Source organism: Bubalus bubalis, chromosome 4 (assembly GCF_019923935.1).
Source record: "Bubalus bubalis isolate 160015118507 breed Murrah chromosome 4, NDDB_SH_1, whole genome shotgun sequence".
Taxonomy (NCBI): Eukaryota; Metazoa; Chordata; class Mammalia; order Artiodactyla; family Bovidae; genus Bubalus; species Bubalus bubalis.
Genome location: NC_059160.1, coordinates 133,778,868 through 133,806,546, shown reverse-complemented (window position 1 = coordinate 133,806,546; position 27,679 = coordinate 133,778,868). Strand labels below are relative to the sequence as shown.

Genomic DNA, 27,679 nt, shown 5'->3' with positions numbered 1-27,679 from the left:
CAAAAGTGATATACTCTAAAATGTCAGAGAGTGGTCAAGTTTAGTAGAACTGTTCTTACCATTTGCACAATTCCAACATGTCTGTGTTCTTAGTGGAGATGGATAAAGGCATATGTTTCATCTTCTTATAACTCACACCTACTGTCCAAGTTTAACACTTGCCTGTCCTTGCATATGATTAAGTCAGAATTCCAGACACCCGCTGCCAGAAAGCAGTGAGATGTGCTTTCTACAGACTCTGAAATGAGAGCGAAAATCCATGTCATTCTCAAAGATTCTGTTGCTAATTGAGAGATAACTACAAGTTAGCAAAGCAGAGATGATGTTCTTTCTTGTTTGCCTGAATATTCCCAGTACCTCATACAGTGCCTGAGACATGGTGGTTAGTCAGCAAATAATGATGGATTAGTAAAACTTAGTGTTGAAGCTCCATTGTGATTTAATATAACCTTTCCTTAACTATAAGCAAGGTGAAAAGACAGCCTTCGGAATGGGAGAAAATAAATGCAAATGAAGCAACTGACAAAGAATTAATCTCAAAAATATACAAGCAGCTCCCACAACTCAATTCCAGAAAAATAAATGACCCAATCAAAAAATGGGCCAAAGAACTAAACAGACATTTCTCCAAAGAAGACATACAGATGGCTAACAAACACAAGAAAAGATGCTCAACATCACTCATTATCAGAGAAAGGCAAATCAAAACCAAAATGAGGTACCATTTCATGCCAGTCAGAATGGCTGCTATCCAAAAGTCTACAAGCAATACATGCTAGAGAGGGTGTAGAGAAAAGGGAACACTCTTACACTGTTGGTGGGAATACAAACTAGTACAGCCACTATGTAGAACAGTGTGGAGATTCCTTAAAAAACTGGAAATAGAATTGCCATATGACCCAGCAATCCCACTGCTGGGCATACACACTGAGGAAACCAGAATTGAAAGAGACACGTGTACCCCAGTGTTTATCATAGCACTGTTTACAATAGCCAGGACATGGAAGCAACCTAGATGTCCATTGGCAGACAAATAGATAAGAAAGCTGTGGTACATATCCACAATGGACTATTACTTGGCCATTAAAAAGAATGCATTTGAATCAGTTCTAATGAGGTGGATGAAACTGGAGCCTATTATACAAAGTGAAGTAAGTCAGAAAGAAAAATACCACTACAGTATATTAATGCATATATATGGAATTTAGAAGATGGTAATGATGACCCTATATATGAGATAGCAAAAGAGACACAGATGTAAAGAACAGACTTTTCAACTCTGTGGGAGAAGGCAAGGGTGGGATGATTTGAGAGAATAGCACTGAAACATGTATATTATCATATCATATCATATGTGATATCAATATCATATGATATTATCATATGTGAAACAGATCACCAGTCCAGGTTCGATGCATGGGACAGGGTGCTCAGGGCCAGTGCAGTGGGATGACCCAGAGGGATTGGATGCGGAGGGAGGTGGGAGGAGGGTTCAGGATGGGGGACACATGTACACCCATGGCTGATTCATGTGAATGCATGGCAAAACCACTACAATATTGTAAAGTAATTAGCCTCCAATTAAAATAAATTAATTAATTTTAAAAAATTTAAATATATATATATATAAAACCTTTCCTTGAGTTTTTAAGCAAGCCAAATTGCCTTCAAAAGGGAGGGGTGGGGATAAGAATCAAGGAATCAAGTTTTTAGTTTAATTTTTAAAAGAAATTATCTTCTTTCAGTTTGTCTTGAAGGAAGCCACTGACTCATACCCATGGGACTCTCATATTGTTATTCCGATTTTGCCCGTGTTTCCATACACTTGACAGAATCATTTAGCCATCAGTCCTCCATTTAACTCAGTTACCTGACCTATAAAGAACCACTTATTATTTTAAAAATTTCTAAGAGGATAAATTTATGTTCTGTGTTCTTATTACAAAATAACAAAAAAGGACAGAAGGATATTTTGGAGCTTGTGGGTAGATTTATGGCATAGATGTGCTGATGGCTTCATGGATGTATACTTAGCTTCAAACTTGTCAAATTGTATACATTAATCGTATACAGCTTTTTGTATGTCTAAAAACCATGCCAATAAGTGGGAAAAGGACACCACATAGCTTGTTAGATCTTATTTCTGATCATGAAAGATTTTTCCATTATGGTCAGGATCTGGGAATGCAAATTCTACAACGCTTAGATCGCGGCTGGTAAATTAACCCGTCGTGAATCCTTTCATCCTGGGGTTACATTTTCCATCCCTCCAACTTCCCACATTTGCCCTGTGTGCTCAAAGTGCTCAGAAATTTGGAGAGTGGGCATCCTATGAGAGCTTCTATTTGTGGTGAATCTACCTTGCCTCAATCCTCTTTTTCTCAGCTCAAAACACAAAAGGCTCCAGGGGGAATGACAAATCCCGGATATCTTTTTCCTTGTTTAACTTTTATAAAATATTTTCCTTGGCGAGGTCCTGGACTGATTCTTCTCAAAGCATTTTTCCTTGCCCCTTGTCCTTTCCAGACCTCCTCTGAGGCCAGGACCAGTTTCCCTGATGAAAGGCTGACCCTTCATTCTCCTTTGGAACCATCCGGTTCTTCCTGCTTCACAGCTCACACTCATTCCTAATCATTCTCTCTCCTCCTCCTTGCCTCTCACCGATGTATTTTCATTTTGTTTTTCCCCCAGAAAACATAAGCCAGGATATCATCTGCCAAGATGGGTTTGGCCTTTGGAATAAAGTTTTCCAGTGTCCTACCACATTTCCCAGGGGATGGCAAGAATTCTTAAGCTCTAAGAAAGTGTATTTTTCACGGATATGTTAAAAGGAAAGGTTGTGCTCTCTGAAAATACCTCTGTACCTCAGGAAGTGCAATTAAATCCTAAAAAAAAAAGTACCTTTTCTTCATCTTAAGAGCATTTCTTAATTCCCTCTAAAACAGTACATACTTTCAAAGATTGGTTGAAGTAGTACAAGCTGCACATTATTATGCATTTCTAACATGCCAGTCTGTACATATTTTCAAGTTTCTTAAGTGCACGCTGCCATTTTATCTCACTAGTAATGTGTTTGTGATTCGAGGTCAGAAAATTCTTTTTCCAATTTCTTGCAGCGACGACTGAAAGACATTAAACCATTTTAGTCAATAAATGTGCATTAAATGCTCTCTCTGTGCTGTGACGTGGAAACATTAACCACTGAACATGCAGAGCCTGCACTTTCATTGTTTCTCTGGAACCTGCTTAAATTGATGAAATGGATATCTCCTTACTGTCAATACTATTTCCTACTACAAGCCAGTGCTGATTTGATCCTGAGTTCTCCTGTGGTCTCCTAAATATACCTGAGGAGCCTATCAGGTAAAAATAAGAAAAATTAAATGTCCACAGCCCTCAGTGTTCTCCACTACTGATACAGATCACTGGCCTGTGTAGTAAGTAGTTCAAAGACCTGATATTCACTTCCTGAAGCCTCCTCCTCTTTCCACTTCAACAGAAAGAGAAATATTTGGTCAAAATCAGAGAATCCAATTTGATCATATGATCTAGTGATGGAGCTTTCAAACCATTTGAAACAAGGATTCTCAAATTTAGTTGCTATTAGTCTCACATGGCGGAGAAGGCAATGGCACCCCACTCCAGTACTCTTGCCTGGAAAATCCCATGGATGGAGGAGCCTGGTAGGCTGCAGTCCATTGGGTCGTTAAGAGTCGGATAGGACTGAGCGACTTCCCTTTCACTTTTCACTTTCATGCATTGGAGAAGGAAATGGCAACCCACTCCAGTGTTCTTGCCTGGAGAATCCGAGGGAAGGGGAGCCTGGTGGGCTGCCGTCTATGGGGTCGCACAGAGTCGGACACAGCTGAAGTGACTTAGCAGCAGCAGTAGCAGCAGTCTTGCATGGGGTACTTGCTTTTCCCACATTATCAGAACTTTATTAAGATAATCATTGTTCACATTATTCTTCTCGGCATGGACATTTTGAGGTCAATACTTAACTTTGTTTGTTTTGTTGTCATTTTTGTTGTTTAAATAAAATTTTATTTTGGAATAATCTTAGATTTCCAGAAAAGTAGAGTTTTCCTATACCCCTGACCTACTTCTCAGTTTCCCCTCCTATTATCATCTTACTCTATTGTGGTACATTTGTCAAAATTAGAAAATGAACATTCATAAATTACTATAAACTATAATCTGGACTTTACTCAGATTTCACTGATTTTTACTTTTTCTCTCCCAGGCTCCAATCCACTGCATTTAGACATTACTTCTAATCTCTTCTGGTCTAGCTTTCTATCTTTACTTGCTTTCCTTGAAAGCCTTGAGGAGTCCTAGTAGGTCATCTCATGCCAGTTCTTGTTCTAGTAGAACATCCTTCAGTTTGGGTATGTCTGAGACTGGAACTGTAGGTTTGTGGAAAGGTACCCCTGAGGTGAAACGCCCTTTTCATCACACCAGAGGATCCATGATAGCACTTAACACCTTTGGGAATGTTAACCATCACCACTTAGTGTTTTCCAGGTTCCTCCACATAAATAGTTACAATTTTTCCCTTTCCCTACTTTATTCTTTGGAAACAAGTCACAAAGTCTAGCCCATTCTCAAGCAGGTGAGGAAAGAATTAAGGTCTGCCTCCTAGAAGGGGTAATATCTACACAAATTACTTCCTGCTACTCTGTAAGAAAGATTTGTCTCTTTTTCCTCCCTTATTAATTCAGTTGTTTAATTATATCAGTGTGGACTTATATGTATTCATTTCACACTTTGGGTTATAATCCAACACTATGTTATTTATCTTGTTTCTCAAATATTTCCAGCTTTGGCCATTGGGAGTCCTTTCAGGTTGGTTCCTGTGTCCCTGTGGCATGACCCCATCCTTTTATTTTTTGAACACTGCCTTACTTTCTGGTAGTACAAGATGCTCTATGTGTATTTTGTATTTTCCTTCCCATTTCTTTAAAGTGACCTAGTTGCTTTTATAGGGGGAATGATAATGATAAACCAAGATCTGAGAATTGGGAATGCTCACTGCTTTCAGCAAACAGAGCAAAGAAATATGTATCTGTATATTAGTATACTTATAAACATATTTTTGAGGCTTCCGTGATGGCTTAGCAGTAAAGAACCCAACTGCCAATGCAAGAGATGTAAGAGACGTGGGTTCGATCTCCAGGCCAGGAAGAGCCCCTGGAGGAGGGCATGGCAACCCATTCCAGTATTCTTGCCTGGAGAATCCCATGGACAGAGGAGCCTGGTGGGCTACAGTCCAAAGGGGCACACTTAGTCTATATATAAAACACATATTTGTAATTCTGTAATGTTCACCTGTCTCTCTGAAAGGTTGTTGTTGAATCACACGAAGACACCGGGATTCTTGGCCCCCAGAGAAGAATTCAATCCGGGGCCAGAGACGAGGCTTGATCACTCAGAGCTTTTGTGTAATAAAGTTTTATTAAAGTATAAAGGAGATAGAGAAAGCTTCTGACATAGGCATCAGAAGGGGGTAGAAAGAGTACCCGCTTGCTAGTGTTAACAATGAAGTTATATACTCTCCAATGAATCCAAAGAATGTCTGGAGGTTGTAAAGACCTCATCAGACCTACTCCCATAATTTACATTTTAAGATAACAGAAGGTTTAATCCAGAGACTGTCCGTAGGCAAGATACATTATTGTTATATAATCCTAAGGAATGTGGAGAAAGAAAAAAAGTTTGTCCTTTCTTCCTCCTTGAGAATTCCAGACCCCTCTCTCCTTGGGAACCCCTATACTCCTTATCAACCTGCCTAGGAACTGACTCTCTCATCTCTCTGTGTGTGGCTAAACATGAGTTCACACTGATGTCTCTGACTCCAGCCCACAAGATTCACTCTAGCCTTGCCTTCCTGCTTATCTGTAACTTTCCTCTCTGACTGAGAAAATTGACAGCTGCCACCCATCAAACATTTACTTATTTTTTGATTACAGTATACAGAAAAAAAGCAGTTTCAAAATTTTTAATCCACACCATACCTGAGGAAATTTTAAAGCACCTCATATCCAAGGCACATGTGACCAATTAACTCAACTCTTGGGATACAACCCAGACCTTAGCTTAAATTTCCCCAGGTGACTTCTATGTGTAGCCACAGTGAGAATCATTGGATAAAAACGTTTAGAATATATGAATGGGTCCTTTTTTGCCTTTCTCTGCCTGCTGTTTGCTTCCATGTGACTGAAACTGGAAGGGTTGGGAGCTGCTTCAAAATGCAGGAGGTACAGACAGCTTGCTCTCGCAGGGTAAGCTTCACCTCCCCACATAGGTTCAGCTGCAAGGGATTTATTTTTCCCTTCGGCTTTGACTCCGAGGCTTCAAATACTCTGGTGATGGCAAATTGGCTTTCAGGTGAACTTTCACATCAGCATGTATGCTCTGACTCTGGTATAGGCAGGGAAAACCGGAGCAAATCTCCTCACAGCCTGCTTAACTAACTCTCAGATTACTTAAGGAAGAAAGTGTCTACCAAATGTGTCACAGCGCAGATAACTAGTGTCACGATGAGAAGTGATTTGTAGAGTAAGACCACAGCTAGGACTAAAGTGTTCAGTTGCTCAGTCATGTCTGACTCTTTGCGACCCCGTGGACTACAGCATGCCAGGCTTCCCTGTCCCTCTCCCAGAGTTTGTTCAAATTCATGTCCATCTAGTCAGTGATGCTATCCAGCCATCTCATCCTCCGTTGTCCCCTTCTCCTCCTGTCTGCAGTCTTTCCCAGTCTTTTCTCATGAGTCAGCCCTTTACATCAGGTTACTTCCCCTTTGTTTGCATATTTCATACTTGTGGACCCATGAAGAAGAGCCACTCACTAGTCAAGAAAAGGTTTCTGGATAACCTAGTCTAAATGAATATAATTTCTTATTTAAAAAATAAACATAGGCAGGTGGGAACAAATCATTTATATAATACAAATTATTTTTTAATTTAAACTAGGTTTAGTTTTTAATTAACACCTAAACATAGTTTAAGCAATTCAAACCATGCAGAGGAGTCTAAAATTTAAAATCCTCCTCTTTGTCCCACCTTCATATCCATCTCTCCCTGAAGTCATTGCTTTAGGTATTTCCTGGTTTTTAGATTTTTCTAGTGTTGACTATTACAAATTTAAATAATATATTCATACTTCTCTGGCTTGAATTGTCAATATTATGGAGTTTTTATAATCCTGTTAAAAAACTTTGTGTTTCCCTCTGAATCTGATTGGAAGCCACTGTGTTCCCCAGCATACCACATGCATAATTTTTTTTTGTCTTCAAACAAACTTTTTTAATTTCAAGATAATTACAGATTCACCTGCAGCTGTAAGAAACAATACAGAGACACCTCTACACCTTTCACCCACTTTCCCCCAAAGGTAGCATCCTGGGTGACTAGACTGTTATGTCATTACCGCAACATTGACATTGATCAAAACACCCAGTGATGCAGATTCACCAGTTTTATGTGCCCACCTGCCCAATGAGGGTATTACGTTTTATGAATTTAGTCACAGGTGTAGGTTCCCAAATCCACCAGCACAGTGAGACACAGGACAGCCCCATTATGTTCAGTCACTCAGGTGTGTCCAACTCTTTGCGACCCCATGGACTGCAGCACTCCAGGCTTCCCTGTCCTTCTTTATCTCCTGGAGCATTCTCAAACTCATGTCCTTTGAGTCGGTGATGCCATCATCCAAACATGCATAATTTTTTCAAGACACTCTCCTCTCTACCTTGCGCAGAAATGTGAGGGCTGTGAGATGACATTCTTAATAGTCCAGAAACATTTTTGCCTAACTGAGAGGATCTACGAGGTGTCGACTGAAAAAAAAAAAATGCACAGCCTAGAAGTTGAGAGTTACATTTTATTTGGCGGACAAAGTTGAAGACTTAAGTCCAGGACACAGCATCTCAGCTAACTCTGAGAGGATGCTCTGAAGAGGCAAGGGTGGGAGCCAGGATATATAGGAATTTTGCAACAAAGACCAGATAGTCGGAATATCAAAAGATTATTGTTAGTTAAAGAAAACCAGATATCTCAAGTTAAAAAATAATTAATGAGTTCATTGACTTTCTACTACAAAAGATGAGAAATTGAACACATTTATACATCCACCAACCTAGATAGCATATTCAAAAGCAGAGACATTACTTTGCCAACAAAGGTTCGTCTAGTCAAGGTATGGTTTTTACTGTGGTCATGTATGGAGGTGAGAGTTGGACTGTGAAGAAGGCTGAGCACCGAAGAATTGATGCTTTTGAACTGTGGTGTTGGAGAAAACTCTTGAGAGTCCCTTGGACTGCAAGGAGATCCAACCAGTCCATTCCGAAGGAGATCAGGCCTGGGATTTCTTTGGAAGGAATGATGCTAAAGCTGAAACTCCAGTACTTTGGCCACCTCATGTGAAGGGTTGACTCATTGGAAAAGACTCTGATGCTGGGAGGGATTGGGGGCAGGAGGAGACGGGGACGCCAGAGGATGAGATGGCTGGATGGCATCACTGACTCAATGGATGTGAGTCTGAGTGAACTCCGGGAGTTGGTGATGGACAGGGAGGCCTGGCGTGCTGTGATTCATGGGGTTGCAAAGAGTTGGACACGACTGAGCGACTGATCTGATCTGATCTGATACATCTAACCACTTCCATCTCTCTAGCCTTACTTTTATTCGTTATATATATTTTCCACAGTTTTTCTTTTATAGTCATAACTTTTGTTTTATAATCATAACTGTCTTTTGTGCTTTTGTTGCCTCTGAGGTTAGTTTCTCTTTTAGCTCATCTTAGTTAAAAACTATTTTGCTGTTAGTTTTTTCTGAATGTCATATGATCTTCAGTTTTGTTTTTTTGTTTTTTTTTAATGATTGACAAGTTAGGTTGATTACTAGAGGTGCCTGGATTGGTTTTCTGTAAAATTAAGGTATTTATGAGGAAAAGAAAGGCTAATTTAAGAACAAGAAATTCACTAGGAAGATTCAGAGTGATATACAGAATTGAAGACAGGGAGTTGCATCTGAAGGAGAGGTACCAGGCAGCCACACTGTAGAGTTCGGGTGCTATAGACTGTTTGCATCCCCCACAAAATTCAGATGTTGAAACCTAATCTCTACTATGTCGGTATTTGGAAGTGGGGCCTTTGGAAAGTTGATTAATGTCCTCATAAAAGACCCCAGAGAGCTCTTTCTCCTCTTCCAGCATTAAGTAGGAGGCATGCCCTCAGCAGACACTGAATCTCCTCGTGCCTTGATTTTGGACTTTCCAGCCTTCAGAACCATGAGAAATAAATTTTTATTGTTTGAGCCACCTGGTCTAATATACTCATTGTAGCAGTCCTAAAAGGCTAACACAGTGGGTCTGCAAATAATTACTCAGCGCTTTTCTGAGTTTTAGCTGTAAGGGTGCTCCCTGAAGAAGGGGTATTTGTGCCTCTTTGGGGGAGAAATTGTGTGACATCCCTGATCTTTTTTCATTTTCTTTTCTTTCATTAACCTGGTTCCATCTACTTTATAATTTCTGAAGATTTCCTCAAATTTTTCTGGTTTACTACTAATTGTCTTTTTTTATTTCAGAACTCTTATTATCACTTGTATTTTCAATTCACTCTCTTGTTTCAGTAGAAATTTGGGATGTTTGAGGTAGATGTAGGTGCTCATTCCAGAATTTTGACAAGGGTTCAAAAATATTATCTTAATATCATTTTCCACTTCTTAAAAGTGCCCTGCTTTCCATAATTTCTAATAAAAATAACAGGGTATTTATTGGCCAGATGTCTAAGCTTGGACATCTTTATATTAAGATTGTTCTTGGAACACATGATAATAATATTACATTGAGAAATATTTTTTCATTATTAATATTAACTGGAATAAATTTTTTTACTTTCTCTTACTTTTAATACATTATTTTTTTTAACCAAAGACTGCCAAAACTGAGTATCTCCTTTCTTTCAAAATTCTCTCAATTGGCATTTTTCAAACACCTGCTGTATAACAATTTGCTCATGTTTCCCCTAAGAAAAATTTAAGTTCTTTAAATGAATTTTAAATTCAAGGAATACTGATTTATATATAGTTTAATTCAGGATAATTTTATATGCTTTATAGTATTTTTATGTTTGGAAAAATGTCAATATATTAAGAATGATAAATAAAACTATGACATAAGAAAGTACTGGAACACATCAATGAACTTTTAATAGGAAAAGTCATAACAAGTTGTTAAACTATAAATTTCAAAGAATACACTCAATTTTTAAAATTCTAGATGGCAAAAAACATCATCAACAGGATGAAAAAAAATAAGCCACAGACTAGAAGAAGGTATTTGTAGTGTATATTAGACATAGGGTTCTTTCCAGAATATGTGAAGAATTTTGACCAGTTGAAAAAATAATATAGAAGAAAAGCAGTGTAATAGAAAAATGGGCAAAGAACATACATTTGAAAAGGGAGAGAAATTTGAATGATAACTATTTGAAAACATGTTCACCTTCACTGTAAATCAGATAAATGTTACTTAAAACACACACCAAAAATCCATTTTTACCCATAAAATTGGCAAAAATGGAAAAGTTTGACAATATCAAATATTTGGTGAGAGTGAAAAGAAAACTAGTTGTTTTTGTATATTGATAGTTAAGTTAAATTGATATACTCACTTTGAAAAATAAGTTAGTTCAAAATGGATAATTCATATACACTGTAATCCAGCAATTTCACTTCTAGTTGTATACCTTTGAAAGTGTGTCTCAAGCTTTGGTCAGTATCACCTGAGTTATTGTTAAAATCTCCAGTTCCCAGGCTCCATCTCAACTCTACTGTCTCAGAATGGTGAATGCAGGCCTCCTACCTTCTGTTCATCCCTCCAAACCCACTCTCCACCTTGCCCACCCTATTTTCTGCTCCAGAAGGCTAGACTTGGTGATAATACAACTGGACACCATTGCCCTGGCTTTAGGATTGGCTTAGCCAAATGGGAAGCAATGACAGGAACTCAGATGTGAGGTTCAGATATTTAACTCCTTCCTGGAAGGTCTCCATAGATGAGCTCACCCGCAGTTCCCCTCAAGTCATGCATCTGACTCCAGAGAACACCCTTTTTTTTTTCCTCCAAGTCCCTGTAACATGCCTCTTCCCTTCATATCTCAGTAGCCAGAGCTCAGTTGCTACTAATTCCAGATAACTGTACTATTCCTTGCTTGACCAAACCAGGGATCAACAAACCACCAGCCTGTTTCTGCACAGCCCTTGAGTTCACAATATTATTTTACACTTGATATTATACATGTTTCAATGCCATTCTCCCAAATCATCCCACCCTCTCCCTCTCCCAAAGAGTCCAAAAGACTGTTCTATACATCACTGTCTCTTTTGCTGTCTCGTAAATGAAGACCTACAAGACCTTTTAGAACTAACACCCAAAAAAGATGTCCTTTTTATTATAGGGGACTGGAATGCAAAAGTAGGAAGCCAAGAAACACCTGGAGTAACAGGCAAATTTGGCCTTGGAATACGGAATGAAGCAGGGCAAAGACTAATAGAGTTTTGCCAGGAAAATGCACTGCTTATAACAAACACCCTCTTCCAACAACACAAGAGAAGACTCTATACATGGACATCACCAGATGGTCAACACCGAAATCAGATTGATTATATTCTTTGCAGCCAAAGATGGAGAACCTCTATACAGTCAGCAAAAACAAGACCAGGAGCTGACTGTGGCTCAGACTGTGAACTCCTTATTGCCAAATTCAGACTTAAATTGAAGAAAGTAGGGAAAACCACTACACCATTCAGGTATGACCTAAGTCAAATCCCCTATGATTATACAGTGGAAGTGAGAAATAGATTTAAGGGCCTAGATCTGATAGATAGAGTGCCTGATGAACTATGGAATGAGGTTCGTGACATTGTACAGGAGACAGGGATCAAGACCATTTCCATAGAAAAGAAATGCAAAAAAGCAAAATGGCTGTCTGGGGAGGCCTTACAAATAGCTGTGAAAAGAAGAGAAGCAAAAAGCAAAGGAGAAAAGGAAAGATATAAACATCTGAATTCAGAGTTCCAAAGAATAGCAAGAAGAGATAAGAAAGCCTTCTTCAGTGATCAATGCAAAGAAATAGAGGAAAACAACAGAATGGGAAAGACTAGGGATCTCTTCAAGAAAATCAGAGATGCCAAAGGAACATTTCATGCAAAGATGGGCTCAATAAAGGACAGAAATGGTATGGACCTAACAGAAGCAGAAGATATTAAGAAGAGATGGCAAGAATACACAGAAGAACTGTACAAAAAAGATCTTCACGACCCAGATAATCATGATGGTGTGATCACTGACCTAGAGCCAGACATCCTGGAATGTGAAGTCAAGTGGGCCTTAGAAAGCATCATTACAAACAAAGCTAGTGGAGGTGATGGAATTCCAGTTGAGCTATTCCAAATCCTGAAAGATGATGCTGTGAAAGTGCTGCACTCAGTATGCCAGCAAATTTGGAAAACTCAGCGGTGGACACAGGACCGGAAAAGGTCAGTTTTCAGCCCAATCCCAAAGAAAGGCAATGCCAAAGAATGCTCAAACTACCGCACAATTGCACTCATCTCACATGCTAGTAAAGTAATGCTCAAAATTCTCCAAGCCAGGCTTCAGCAATATGTGAACCATGAACTTCCTGATGTTCAAGCTGGTTTTAGAAAAGGCAGAGGAACCAGAGATCAAATTGCCAACATCCTCTGGATCATCAAAAAAGCAAGAGAGTTCCAGAAAAACATCTATTTCTGCTTTATTGACTATGCCAAAGCCTTTGACTGTGTGGATCACAATAAACTGTGGAAAATTCTGAAAGAGATGGGAATACCAGACCGCCTGATCTGCCTCTTGAGAAATTTGTATGCAGGTCAGGAAGCAACAGTTCGAACTGGACATGGAATAACAGACTGGTTCCAAATAGGAAAAGGAGTTCGTCAAGGCTGTATATTGTCACCCTGTTTATTTAACTTACATGCAGAGTACATCATGAGAAACGCTGGACTGGAAGAAACACAAGCTGGAATCAAGATTGCCGGGAGAAATATCAATAACCTCAGATATGCAGATGACACCACCCTTATGGCAGAAAGTGAAGAGGAACTCAAAAGCCTCTTGATGAAAGTGAAAGTGGAGAGTGAAAAAGTTGGCTTAAAGCTCAACATTCAGAAAACGAAGATCATGACATCCAGTCCCACCACTTCATGGCAAATAGATGGGGAAACAGTGGAAACAGTGTCAGACTTTATTTTTCTGGGCTCCAAAATCACTGCAGATGGTGACTGCAGCCATGAAATTAAAAGACGCTTACTCCTTGGAGGGAAAGTTATGACCAAACTAGATAGCATATTCAAAAGCATCGACTACTTTGCCAACAAAGGTTGGTCTAGTCAAGGCTATGGTTTTTCCTGTGGTCATGTATGGATGTGAGAGTTGGACTGTGAAGAAGGCTGAGCGCCAAAGAATTGATGCTTTTGAACTGTGGTGTTGGAGAAAAGTCTTGAGAATCCCTTGGACTGCAAGGAGATCCAACCAGTCCATTCTGAAGGAGATCAGCCCTGGGATTTCTTTGGAAAGGAATGATGCTAAAGCTGAAACTCCAGTACTTTGGCCACCTCATGCGAAGAGTTGACTCATTGGAAAAGACTCTGATGCTGGGAGGGATTGGGGGCAAGAGGAGAAGGGGACGACAGAGGATGAGATGGCTGGATGGCATCACTGACTCGATGGACGTGAGTCTGAGTGAACTCCGGGAGTTGGTGATGGACAGGGAGGCCTGGCGTGCTGCGATTCATGAGGTTGCAAAGAGTCAGACACGACTGAGTGATTGATCTGATCTGATACAGGGTTATTGTTACCATCTTTTTAAATTCCATATATATGCATTAGTATACTGTATTGGTGTTTTCCTTTCTGGCTTACTTCACTCTCACACAGAGACTTTAGTTTTAATCTGTATTATTTAATTTCTTTAAAAGCAAACATGATGGAACATTGTTATCTGTGTGTTATGAAAATAAAGTTTTGTTTAATTATGCTTTGAAATTTTTAATTTTCTGTAATCTTCCTCAAAAAAGTCTAATCTCTACATGAAACGTATATTAGCTCTCTACTATTACTCTGGGCTGTGTGCTGTGCTTAGTCGCTCAGTCGTGTCTTTGCGACCCCATGGACTGTAACCCTCCAGGCTCCTCTGTCCATGGGGATTCTCCAGGCAAGGATGCTGGAGTGGGTTGCCATGCCCTCCTCCAGGGGAATCTTCCCAAACCAGGGATCAAACCCAGGTCTCCTGCATTGCAGGCAGATTCATGACTGAGCCATCAGTAAGCCCCTAATATTACTCTACTAAAGATTAATCAACCATTCATAACAGCAAGCTATTTGTCAACCCAACACAAAAAGCAACTATTACAGTCCTGTACTTAATAAGTATCCTAAATAATATCTACTCTTACCTGTCTTCTTATCTTTTCCTATAGCATTTCTAATTAATAATTTCCCCAAATTAAATCACCCTAAGGATTTTCCTTTTTTATTGAGCTATAATTTAAATATTATATTAGTTTCAGGTATACAATACAAGAATGAAATATTGGTAAATATTGCAAAATGATCACCACAATAACTTAAGATTCCTTATCATACATAGTTATACATCTCTCTTATGATTAGAACTTTTAAGATCTAATCTCTTAGCAACTTTCAAATATTCAATACAGGATTATTAACTGAAGTCACTATAATGTACATTATATTTCTGTTGTTCATTCCCCCATTTTTGTCCAACTCTTTGCCACCCCATGGACTGTAGCATGCCAGGCCTCTCTGTCGTCTCCAACTCCCAAAGTTTGCCCAAATTCATATCCGTTGCATCGGTGATGCCATCTCATCTTCTGATGCCCTCTTCTCCTTCTGCCCTCAATGTTTCCCAGCAATCAGGGACTTTTCCTGATGTTCGCTGTTCACATCAGAGACCAGAATATCGGAGCTTCCCCTTTAGCAGGTGGCGCTAGTGGTAAATAACCCACCTGCCAGTGCAGGAGACGTAAGAGACATGGGTTTGATCCCTGGGTCAGGAAGATCCCCTGGAGGAGGGCATGACAAGCCATTCCTGTATTCTTGCCTGGAGAATCCCATAGACAGAGGAGCCTGGCGGGCTGCAGTCCATAGGTCACAGAGTCGGACACGACTGCACTCACACACATTGCACTTCTAGGACTTATTTTAAAACTGGAAGTTTATACCTTTTGACCTTAACCCATTTTGCCCACCTCTGGCAACACCAGTCTCTTCTATCCATTAGTTCTGGGGTGGGGGGAGTTGTGTGTTTTGAGGGGTTGGAGTTTTTTTATATTCCATGTATAAGTGAGATCTCGTAGTACTTGTCTTTTGCTGTCTAATTTATTTCACTTAGTATAAATTGTGAAATATTCAGGGTCTGTTCAGGGTCCATTCATCTTACGGCAAATGGCAAGATTTCACTATTTTTTTGTGGCTGAAGAGTATTCCTCTGTGCACATGTGAATGTGTTTATCACATTTTATTTATCAGTTCATATGTTGAGCTAGGTTATTTTCATATCTTGGATACTGTATATAATGTTTTGGTGAGCAAGGGCTGTATATAACTTTTATAGTTAACATTTTTGTTTTCATTTAATAAATACCCAGATATGGAATTGCTGGGTCATAGAGTAGTTCTATTTTTAATTTTCTAACAAACTTCCATGGTGGCTGCACTGATGAACATTTCCTCTAAGAGTGTGGAAGGATTCCCTTTCTCCATGTCCTTTCCAAAATTTTTTATTTTTGTCTTTTTGATAATACCCATTCTAATAGCTGTGACATTGTGGATATCACCATTGTGGTTTTAATTTGCATTTCTCTGAGGATTAGCAATGTTGAACTTTTTATTATGTGTGTGTTGGCCTTCTGTATGTCTTCCTTGGAAAACTGTCTTTTCAGATTCTCTGCCCAGATTTTAATTGAATTTGAGTTTTTATGTTGAGTTTTATGAGTTCTTTATCTATTTTGGATATTAATCTTTATCAAATATATCATTTTCAAATATTTTCTCCCATTTGGTAGGTTGCCTTTTCATTTTGTTGATTCTTTTTTTCTATATGAAAGCTTTTTAGTTTAAAATGGTTCCCCTCCTTTTTTTTTTTTCTTTTATTGCTTTTGCTTTTTGGCGTCAGATTGAAAAATCATCACCAAGACTTAAAACAAGAAACTTACCACCTATTTTTTTCTTATAGAATGTTATGTTTTCAGGTCTCACATTCAAGTCTTTAATCAATTTTAAGTTAATTTTTGTATATGGTGTTAGATAGCAGTTCAGTTTCATTCTTTTGTGTTCAGCTTTCCCAACACTATTTATTGAACAGACTGTACTTTCTCTGTTGTGTATTCTTGATTCCTGTGTCATGAATTAATTAACCTTATATGTTTGGTTTTTCTGTGGGTTCTCTAATCTTTTCCATTTTTCTGAGTATCTGTTTTAACGCCAATATCATACTGTTTTGATTACAATAGCTTTGTAAAATAATTTGAGATCAAGAAAAATGATGCCTTCAGTTTTCTTCTTCTTTCCCAAGATGACTTTGGCTATTAAGTGTCTTTAGTGGTTCCATACAAATTTTAGGATTGTTTTTCCTATTTCTATGAATCTTGACAGTGATTACACTGAATCTGTAGGTTACTTTGAGTAGTAAGGACATTTTAATAATATCAATGCTTCCAATCCATGAACCTGCAAAACCCTCCCATATATTTGTATCTTTTTCAATTTCCTTCATCAGTGCCATCTAGTTGTCAGTGAACAGGTCTTTCAACTCCTTGGTTAAATTTATTCTTAGTTATTTTATCCTTTTTGATTCAATTGTAAATGGGTTTTCTGATAGTTTGCTATTAGCATACAGAAACAAAACAGATTTTTTTGTATTGATTTTGTATATTGTATCTTTATTGAATTTGTTTATTAGTTTCAACAGTTTTCTGGTGAAGTCTTCAGGATTTTCTGTGTATGATATGTGACTTTGTCAGATTACTCAGTTTTGCCAATTTTAAAGATCATTCTTACCTTTAAAACTGGTGCCTAACTTGCATAGATGACTGAAAGCAAATATGCTTTTGATTTTTGACATGATAGTTTGAGGAGCCTTTACTAATTGGAGATACTTAATTGGAAGCTTGTGTGTGTGTGTGTGTGTGTGTGTGTGTGTGTGTGTGTGTATATTTAATGGTATTCATATGAGATTTCAGGGCAAGAGATAGAAATTTGAAATTTACTTGTATATGAATGTATTTGAGACCATGGGCATAAATTATATCCCTTAAGGATATAGTATAAAGTGAGGAAAGGACCAACAACCAGACCTCAGAAATTCAGTATTAAATGGCCTGATATATGAGCCTGCATTTAAGGCTGAAAATGAAGGACCAGAAAGAAAGGGGAGAACTGGCAGAGTATTATAAGGTGAAGAAAGAATTTTTTAAATTAATCTATTTTTTATCATAGGATAATTGCTTTACAGAATTTTGCTGTTTTCTGTCAAACCTCAACATGAATCAGCCATAGGTATACATATATCCCCTCCCTTTTGAACCTCCCTTCCATCTCCCTCCTCATCCCACCTCTCTAAGTTGATACAGAGCCCCTGTTTGAGTTTTCTGAGCCATAGAGCAAATTTCCATTGGCTATCTATTTTACATATGGTAATATAAGTTTCCATGTTACTCTTTCCATTCATCTCACACTCTCTTCCTCTTTCCCCATGTCCATAAGTCTGTTCTCTATGTCTGTTTCTCCATTGTTGCCCTATAAATAAATTCTTCACTACCATTGAGAATACAATATTTATCTTTCCCTTTCTGAATTACCTCACTCTGTATAATAGGTTCTAGGTTCATCCACCTCATTAGAACCGACTCAAATGCATTCCTTTTTATGGCTGAGTAATATTCCAATGTGTATATGTACCACAATTTCTTTATCCATTCATCTGTCGATGGACATCTAGGTTGCTTCCATATTCTAGCTCTTGTAGATAGTGCTGCAGTGAAAAATGGGATACATGTGTCTTTTTCCATTTTGGTTTCCTCAGGGTATATGCTTAGGAGTGGGATTGCTGGGTCATATAGTGGTTTTATTCCTAGTTTTTAAAGGAATCTCCATACCATCTTCCATAGTTCAGTTCAGTTCAGTCACTCAGTCATGTCCGACTCTTTATGACCCCATGAATCACAGCACACCAGGCCTCCCTGTCCATCACCAACTCCCGGAATTCACCCAGACTCACGTCCATCGAGTCAGTGATGCCATCCAGCCATTTCATCCTCTGTCGTCCCCTTCTCCTCCTGTCCCCAATCCCTCCCAGCATCAGAGTCTTTTCCAATGAATCAACTCTTCCCATGAGGTGGCCAAAGTACTGGAGTTTCAGCTTTAGCATCATTCCTTTCCAAAGAAATCCCAGGGATGATCCCCTTCAGAATGGACTGGTTGGATCTCCTTGCAGTCCCAGGGACTCTCAAGAGTCTTCTCCAACACCACAGTTCAAAAGCATCAATTCTTCGGTGCTCAGCCTTCTTCACAGTCCAACTCTCACATCCATACATGACCACAGGAAAAACCATAGTCTTGACTAGACGGACCTTTGTTGGCAAAGTAATGTCTCTGCTTTTAAATATGTTATCTAGGTTGGTCATAACTTTCCTTCCAAGGAGTAAGCGTCTTTTAATTTCATGGCTGCAGTCACCATCTGCAGTGATTTTGGAGCCCAGAAAAATAAAGTCTGACACTGTTTCTACTGTTTCCCCATCTACTTCCCATGAAGTGATGGGACCGGATGCCATGATCTTCGTTTTCTGAATGTTGAGCTTTAAGCCAACTTTTTCACTCTCCACTTTCACTTTCATCAAGAGGCTTTTGAGTTCCTCTTCACTTTCTGCCATAAGGGTGGTGTCATCTGCATATCTGAGGTTATTGTTGTTTCTCCCAGCAATCTTGATTCTAGCTTGTGTTTCTTCCAGTCCAGCGTTTCTCATGATGTACTCTGCATATAAGTTAAATAAGCAGGGTGACAATATACAGCCTTGACGTACTCCTTTTCCTATTTGGAACCAGTCTGTATCAATTTACATTCCCACCAACAGTGCCAGGGTGTTCCCTATCTTCACACCCTTTCCAGCATTTACTGTTTGTAGACTTTTTGATGATGGCCATTCTGACCAGTGTAAGGTGATATCTCATTGTGCTTTTAATTTGCATTTCTCATCCACCTGATGCGAAGAGCTGACTCATTTGAAAAGACCCTGATGTTGGGAAAGATTGAAGGCAGGAGGAGACGGGGATGACAGAGGATGAGATGGTTGGATGGCATCACCAACTCAATGGACATGAGTTTGGGTAAGCTCCAGGAGTTGGTGATGGACAGGGAGGCCTGGCGTGCTGCAGTTCATGGGGTCGCAAAGAGTCAGACACGACTGAGAGACTGAACTGAATAATGAGTGATGTTGAGCGTCTTTTCGTGTATGTTTCTTAGCCATCTGTATGTCTTCTTTGGAGAAATGTCTGTTTAGATCTTTTTCCCACTTTTGGATTGGGTTGTTTGTTTTGCTGGTATTGAGTTATATGAGCTGCTTGTATATTTTGGAAATTAATCCTTTGTCAATTGTTTCATTGGCTATTATTTTCTCCCATTCTGAGGGTTGTCTTTTCACCTTTCTTATAGTTTCCTTTGCTGTTCAAAAGCTTTCAAGTTTAATCAGGTCCCACTTGTTTACTTTTTTTTTATTTCCGTTACTCTAGGAGGTGGGTCATAGAGGATCTTGCTTTGATTTATGTCATCGAGTGTTCTGCCTTTGTTTCCTCTAAGAGTTTTACAGTTTCTGGTCTTATATTTAGGTCTTTAATCCATTTTTAGTTTATCTTTGTGTATGGTTTTAGAAAGTGTTCTAATTATCATTCTTTTACATGTAGCTGTCCAGTTTTCCCATTTATTGAAGAGGTTGTCTTTACCCCATTGTATCTTCTTGCCTCCTTTGTCAAAAATAAGGTACCCATAGGTGCGTGGGTTTATTTCTGGGCTTTCTATCTTGTTTCATGGGTCTGTAATTCTGTTTTTGTGTCAGCACCATACCATTCTATACTTGCGCCAGTTTTGATGACTGTAGCTTTATAGTATAATCTGAAGTCAGGAAGGTTGATTCTTCCAATTTCATTCTTTCTCAAGACTGCTTTGGCTATGGGGGAGTCTTTTGTGTTTCTATATGTATTGTGAAATTTTTTGTTTATAGTTCTGTGAAAAATACCATTGGTAATTGATAGGGATTGCATTGAATTGGTAGACTGCGTTTGTTAGTATAGTCATTTTCACAATATTGATTCTTCCTACCCAGGAATATGGAATATCTCTCCATCTGTTTATGTCATCTTTGATTTCTTTCATTAATGTCTTATAGTTTTCTGTTTACAGTTCTTTTGTCTCCTTAGGTAAGTTTATTCCTAGATATTGAATTCTTTTTGTTGCAATTTGTTGATTCCTTAATTTCTCTTTCTGATTTTTCATTGTTGGTATATAGAAATGCAAGTGATTTCTGTGTATTGGTTTTGTATTCTGCAACTTTGCTAAATTCACTGATTAGCCCTAGTAATTTTCTGATAGTATCTTTAGGGTTTTCTATGTACAGTATCATGTCATCTGCAAACAGTGAGAGTTTTATTTCTTCTTTTCCGATCTGGATTCCTTTTACATCTTTTTCTTCTTTGATTGCTGTAGCTAGGACTTCCAGAACTATGTTGAATAATAGTGGTGAAAGTGTACACCCTTGTCTTGTTCCTGATCTTAGGGGAAATGCTTTAAGTTTTTCACCATTGAGAATAATGTTTGCTGTAAGCTTATCATATATGGGCTTTACTATGTTGAAGTAGGTTCCTTCTATGCCCATTTTTTGAAGAGTGTTAATCATAAATGGGTGCTGAAATTTGTGATAGGCTTTTTGTCAAAGGCATCTGTTGATATTATCATATGATTTCTATCTTTCAATTTGTTAATATGGTGTATCATATTGATTGATTTGCATATACTGAAGAATCCTTACATCCCTGGAATAAATCCAACTTGATCATGATATATGAGCTTTTTGATGTCTTGCTGAATTCTGTTTGCTAAACTTTTGTTGAGGATTTTTACATCTATGTTCATATGTGATATTAGCCTGTAGTTTTCTGTTTTTGTGTTGTCTTTGCCTGGTTTTGGTATCAGGGTGATGTTGGCCTCAGAGAATGAATTTGGAAGTGTTCTTCTGCAATTTTTTGAAAGAGTTTTTAGAAGGATTAGCATTAGCTCTTCTCTAAATGTTTGATAGAATTCTCCAGTCAAACAGTCTGGTCCTGGGCTTTTGTTTTTTGCAAGATTTTTTACCACAGCTTCAATTTCAGTGCTTGTGATTGGGTTGTTCATAATTTCTATTTCTTCCTGGTTCAGTCTTGGAAGATTGAACTTAGTTCTAAGAATCTGTCCATTTCTTCCAGGTTATCTATTTTATTGTCATATTGTTGTTCATAATAGTCTCTTAAAATCCTTTGTATTTCTGCACTGACTGTTGTAAGCTCTTTTTTCATTTCTAGTTTTGTTGATTTGATTCTTCTCTCTTTTTTTCTTGATAAGTCTGGCTAAAGGTTTGTCAATTTTGTTTGTCTTCTCAAAGAACCAGCTTTTAGTTTTATTAATCTTTACTATTGTTTATTTCTTTTCCATTTATTTCTGCTTGGATCTCTATGATTTCTTTCCTTCTACTAGTTTTGGGGTTTTTTTGTTGTTGTTCTTCTTCTTTTTCCAGTTGTTTTAGGTGTAAAGTTAGGTTTTCTATTCGATGTTTTTCTTGTTTCTTCATGTAGGATTGTATTGCTATAAACTCATAGCTCAGTTGGTAAAGAATCTGCCTCCAATACAGGAAACCCAGATTTGATCCCTGGGTCGGGAAGATCCCCTGGAGAAGGAAATGGCAACCCACTCCAGTATTCTTGCCTGGAGAATCCTATGGCAGGCTACAGTCCATGGGGTGGCAAGAGTCAGACATGACTTAGTGACCAAACCAAAACAACCAAACTTCCTTCTTGGAAACTGCTTTTGCTGCATCCCATGGGTTTTGAGTTGTCATGTTTTCATTGTCATTTGTTTTGAGAAATTTTTTTGATTTTCCTTTTGATTTCTTCAGTAACTTATTGGTTATTTAGAAACATGTTGTTTAATCTCCATGAAGTTTTTGTTTCTTACAGTTTTTTTTTTCTTGTAATTGATATCTAGTCTCATAGCATTGTGGTTGGAGAAGATGCTTGATATGATTTCAGTTTTCTTAAATTTACTGAGGTTTGATTTGTGACCCAAGATGTGGTCTATCCTGGAGAATGTTCCATATGCACTTGAGAAGGTGTATTCTTCTGCATTTGGATGGGATATCCTGAAGATATCAATGAGATCCATCTCATCTAATGTATCATTTAAGACTTGTGTTTCCTTATTAATTTTCTGTTTTGATGATCTGTCCATTGGTGTGAGGGGGGGTATTAAAGTCTCCTACTATCATTGTGTTACTGTCAATTTTTCCTTTTATATCTATTAATGTTTGTCCTATATATTGAGGTGCTCCCATGTTGGGTGCATAGATATTTACAGTCGTTATGTCTTCCTCTTGGACTGATCCCTGATCATTATGTAGTGTCTTTCCTTATCTCTTGTCATCTTCTTTATTTTAAGGTCTATTTTTCCTGATATGAGGATTGCTACTCCAGTCTTCTTTTGCGTCCCATTTGTATGGAATATATTTTTCCATCCTCTCACTTTCAGTCTATATTTGTCTTGAGGTCTGAAGTGGGTTTCTTGTAGACAACATATGTATGGGTCTTGTTTTTGTATCCATTCAGCCAGTCTGTGTCTTTTGGTTGGAGCATTTAATCCACTTACATTTAAAGTAATTATTGATATATATGTTTATATTGCCATTTTCTTAATTGTTTGGGGTTGATTTGGTAGATCTTTTTTCTTCTCTTGTATTTCTTAACTATATAAGTCCCTTTAACATTTGTTGTAAAGCTGGTTTGGTGGTATTGAATTCTCTTAACTTTTACTTGTCTGAAAAGCTTTTGATTTCTCCATAAATTTTGAATGAGATCCTTGCTGGTACAGTAATCTTGGTTGTAGATTTTTCCCCTTTAGTACTTTAAATATATTCTGCCATTCCCTTCTGGCCTGCAGAGTTTCTACTGAAAGATCACTGTAAAGTGTATGGGGTTTCCCTTGTATGTTACTTGTTGCTTCTCCATTGCTGCTTTTAATATTCTTTCTTTGTGTTTAGTCTTTGTTAGTTTGATTAGTATGTGTCTTGGCATGTTTCTCCTTGGATTTATCCTTTATGGGACTCTTTGTGCCTCTTGGACTTGATTGACTATTTGCTTTTCCATGTTGGGGAAATTTTTGACTATAATCTTTTCAAAAAATTTTCATACCCTTTCTTTTTCTCTTCTTCTTCTGGGACCCATATAATTCGAATGTTGTTGCTCTTGATATTGTCCCAGAGGTCTCTGAGACTATCCTCAGTTCTTTTCATTCTTTTTACTTTATTCTGCTCTTCAGAAGTTATTTCCACCATTTTATCTTCCAGCTCACTGATCCATTCTTCTGCCTTGGATATTCTGCTATTGATCTATTCTAGAGTATTTTTAATTCCACTAATGGTGTTGTATCTGTGTGTTTATTCTTTAATTCTTCTAGGTCTTTGTTAAATGATTCTTGCATTTTCTCCATTTTGTTTTCAAAGTTTTTGATCATCTTTACTATCATTATTCTGAATTCTTTTTCAGGTAGTTTGCCTATTTCCTCTTCATTTATTTCGACTTCTGTGTTTCTAATTTTTTCCTTCATTTGTGTAGTATTTCTCTGCCTTTTCATTATTTTTTTTTAACTTATTGTGTTTGAGATCTGCTTTTCCCAGGCTTCAAGGAAAATTGAATTTCTTCCTTGGAGAAGGTTGAATTCTTTCTTCTTTTTGGTTTCTGCCCTCCTAAGTTTGGTCCAGTGGTTTGTGTAAGCTTTGTATAGGATGAGATTTGTGCTGTGTTTTTGTTTGTTTTTCCTCTGATGGGCAAGGCTGAGTGAGGTGGTAAACTTGTCTGCTGATGATTGGGTTTGTATTTTTGTTTTGTTTCTTGTTTACATGAGGTGTCCTACACAGGGTGCTACTGGTGGTTGGGTGATGCTGGGTCTTGTATTCATATAGTTTCTTTTGTGTGAGTTCTCACTATTTGATACTCCCTAGGGTTAGTTTTCTGGTAGTCTAGGGTCTTGGAGTCAGTACTCCCACTCCAAAGGCTCGGGGCTTGAATCTGGTCAGGAAGATTCTACAAGTGGTTTGTTACAGCGTTAAGTGGGATTAAAACAAATATCCAAAAATGAGAAACCAAAAATGAACCCCAAATAGCAATTACAAAATCAGGCAAATAATACTTAAAATCATGGAATATACACCCATGAGGAAAGTAAAAATAGTCCAAAAAAATAAAATACAGTAGATTAACCCAGCAAACAAAGGAAATAAAAAATTATATTTACCATTTAAGAACAAAAGTAACTAAAGCACAAACTGGAAAATTAAACTAAAGCAAGGTGCCAAGTGGGGAATAAAGCAATGAAAACTAACAAATATATTGAGAGGAAAGGAAAGAAAAAAAAAAAATAGATATGCAAAGTTAAATAGAGGTAGATGAAGAAGATTTATATACATTAAAGATTAACTGCAAGTGGAAAAGAACAGTAGGAAAGGCAAAGAAATAAATAAAAAATATAATAGGTTTAAAAAAATTAAAATTATAAAGAGATAAGATGGTGACACTGCAGTTGGACGTGGAATACATCTCTCTCCATGGATACATCACAAATACACCTTCAGACACAGAAGTGCATGCAGAAAACACCAGCTGAGAGCAAACAGGAGTACCTAACCAGTGGAAAAGAATACATAGAACCATGCAAAACTCAGTAGGACAAAGGAACTAGGGGGAAAAACAGGAATGAGAGTAGGACTAGATCTGCCCTCAGCAGATGGGGGAACTGAAGCAGGGGTCTGATCCCCACATCAGGGCAATTATCTGAGTCAGAGGAGAACCATTTAAGGCTGAGAGTGAAACAGCTAATCTGTGACAGTCTAAATGGAATGAGAACTAGACAGTCCTTGCTGCAGCCATAAATATGCCTGACAAAAACGCTGGTCCCCTGGAAGGTGCAGTGGCTGGGAGCTGGAGTTTAGGGATTGTGGAGCAATCCCAGGGCAAGGGCTGCAGCTGACTGTGAAGAGACAGATCAAGGGGACGTGAGAGAGGAGTTCGTGGTGGGAAAAGCCAGGGGAAGAAAGCCAGGCAGCCATGGAAGCAAGGCAATACTGCTGAGTCACACGTAGTGGGTGGAGCCATCACCATGGCCTCTGTCTCCCCACACCGTCAGCATCAGCAGCTGAACAATAGATAGGCTGACCCATCAAATGGCTGGCGCACTGACCTACAGAGTAGGACCCCACCCAGGGTGCCCTTTTAAGTGCCTGATACACAGATATACAGAGTAGGACCCCAGCCAGGGGGGCCCCCTCTATGTGCCTGACGCACCAAACAACAGAGAAGGACCCCAGGCAAGGGAGGCCTCTAAGTGCCTGAACAGGCAAAGCTACAGGGCAAAACTGGCCAAAGAGGCCCTCAGATCGCCAGCTACAAGAAACTCAAAAAAAGACTCTGATAGGGCCATAATTCCTGCAGTGGAGGCAGTCCGTGTTCCTGCACACTAGGCACCACCCGGGTCCCTGCAAGTGAAGCAGCTGCGCCACCTTCACGTTCAACTCTCCCTGGGGCAGAGCTGCCACAGGCAACAAAAAGTCTTGTGTCTATGCACACAGGGTCGCTTTGATTGTGTCTGACTCTTTGCAACCCTGTAGACTATGGCCTGTCAGGCTTCTCTGTCAGAGAGGGAGGTGTCCAGGCAAGAATATTGGAGCGTATTGGCCAATACTGGTTGCCATACCCTCTAGAGCACTAGATTTCCTGCTGCCCTACCCTCCAACTCCCCTGAGTACCTGGAGCTGCCAGAACCCCTGCAACCCAAGCAGCTGCACCACCTCCACACCTCACAGGGGCAAACCCGAGTCCTCCAGGGCAGCCTCAGGAGCAAACCCCAGTGGACAACCCACATATAGAGGTAGAAATAAAACCACAGTTGAAACCCAGGGGCGGTGTGGCTAAGGAAGAAGACCCAAAACCTTCTGAACAAGCTGAACAAGCTGCAGATTAAATCCACAGGATCAACTAGGCAGACTGTGTGTCCGTGGACACACAGTCCACAGATATATAGGTCCTTAAGAGCTCCCACAAAAGAAAACGCACTAGTTCTGATAGCTAGCTGTGGACAGTGGAGGCAAGAACACACTGGAATAGGGCCAGATTAGAATCTGAGCTGCCCCCACAGCAGGTACAGAGATCAGCACGGTGTTGGAGGGCGTCCTAGGGAGGTAAAGTGGACTGTGACTCCCAGTGGGGGAAAGGACTCTGACAGCAGTGACTCAAGAAAAACATTTATTATTCTTACGTTTTGACTTGTTCTGCAGATTCTTTTGGATTCTTTTCCTTTTCTCTTTTTTTCCCTTTTCCCCCTGCTCTGTTGTAGTTGTCGATTTTAGCAGTCACATTTTTTATTGTTATAAACTTCTGACTCTGTGTTGTGCTTTTGCAGTTCTGCTCAGTGTTCCTTTTTATTTTTTTTCATGTTTTAATCTTTTTTTAATTTTTTAAACCTATTATTTTTTCTACATTGATTCCTTTGTTTGTTTTTCCTACTGTTCTTATACCCTTGCAGTTAATATATATAAATCTTCTTTATCTACCTCTATTTAACTTTGCATATCTATTCCTTCTTTCTTTTTCTCCTTTCCTCTCAACATATTTGTTAGTTTTATTTTCATTGCTTTATTCCCCAAATGGCACCTTGCTTTAGTTTTGTTTTCCAGTTTGTGCTTTAGTTAGTTTTGTTCTGGTAGATAAAATTTTTGGTTTCCTTTGTTCACCAGGTCTATCTATTATACTTTATTTTTGTTAGACTGTTTTGATTTTGCTTATGGGTGTATATGTATATGTGTATATTCAGTCACACTTTTTATTGTTAAGAATTTTTTAAGTTGTTTATATTTAGGTTGTATTATACAATATGACTTTCTTATTTCAATATGACTTTCTTTCTTTCTTCTCAGCATGGCTTATTGGCTGTGCTGAGTGCTCACTGGTGTGTGAGGGCTGTCTCTAGTTGCAGCAGCAGGGGCTACTCTCTGGTTGCGGTGCACAGGCTTCTCCTTGTGGTGGCTCCTCTTGTGGAGACCAGACCATAGGGCACGCAGGCGTCAGATGCGAGCTCAGTAGCTGTGGCTTGAGGGCTCTAGAGCACGAACCAGTTGTGGCGCAGTATGTGGGATCTTCTCAGTCCAGGGATAGAACGCATGTCCCCGGGAAGATTCTTCATCACTGGACCACCAGGGAATGTTATAAGTGGGATTAATGAACACACTTAGAGGTCAAGTAAGTGGAATATTAAAATCCTCCAATAACTTTAGTG

At 38.8% G+C, this 27,679-nt stretch overlaps 1 long non-coding RNA gene across 18 annotated transcripts in view; it reads left to right on the top strand.

Annotated features, from left to right (window-relative positions):
* LOC102399193 overlaps window positions 1–27,679 on the top strand; it is a 524,597-nt gene that overhangs the window by 383,779 nt on the left and 113,139 nt on the right. For 4 of the 18 annotated variants that reach the window (XR_006641002.1, XR_006550779.2, XR_006550780.2 and 1 more), the window contains exon 1: window positions 27,482–27,642. The exons of the other annotated variants lie outside the window; for them this stretch is intronic. This is a non-coding gene — a long non-coding RNA (uncharacterized LOC102399193). Of the gene's footprint in view, window positions 1–27,481; window positions 27,643–27,679 lie in introns of those variants that run through there. 18 annotated transcript variants of the gene reach the window in all.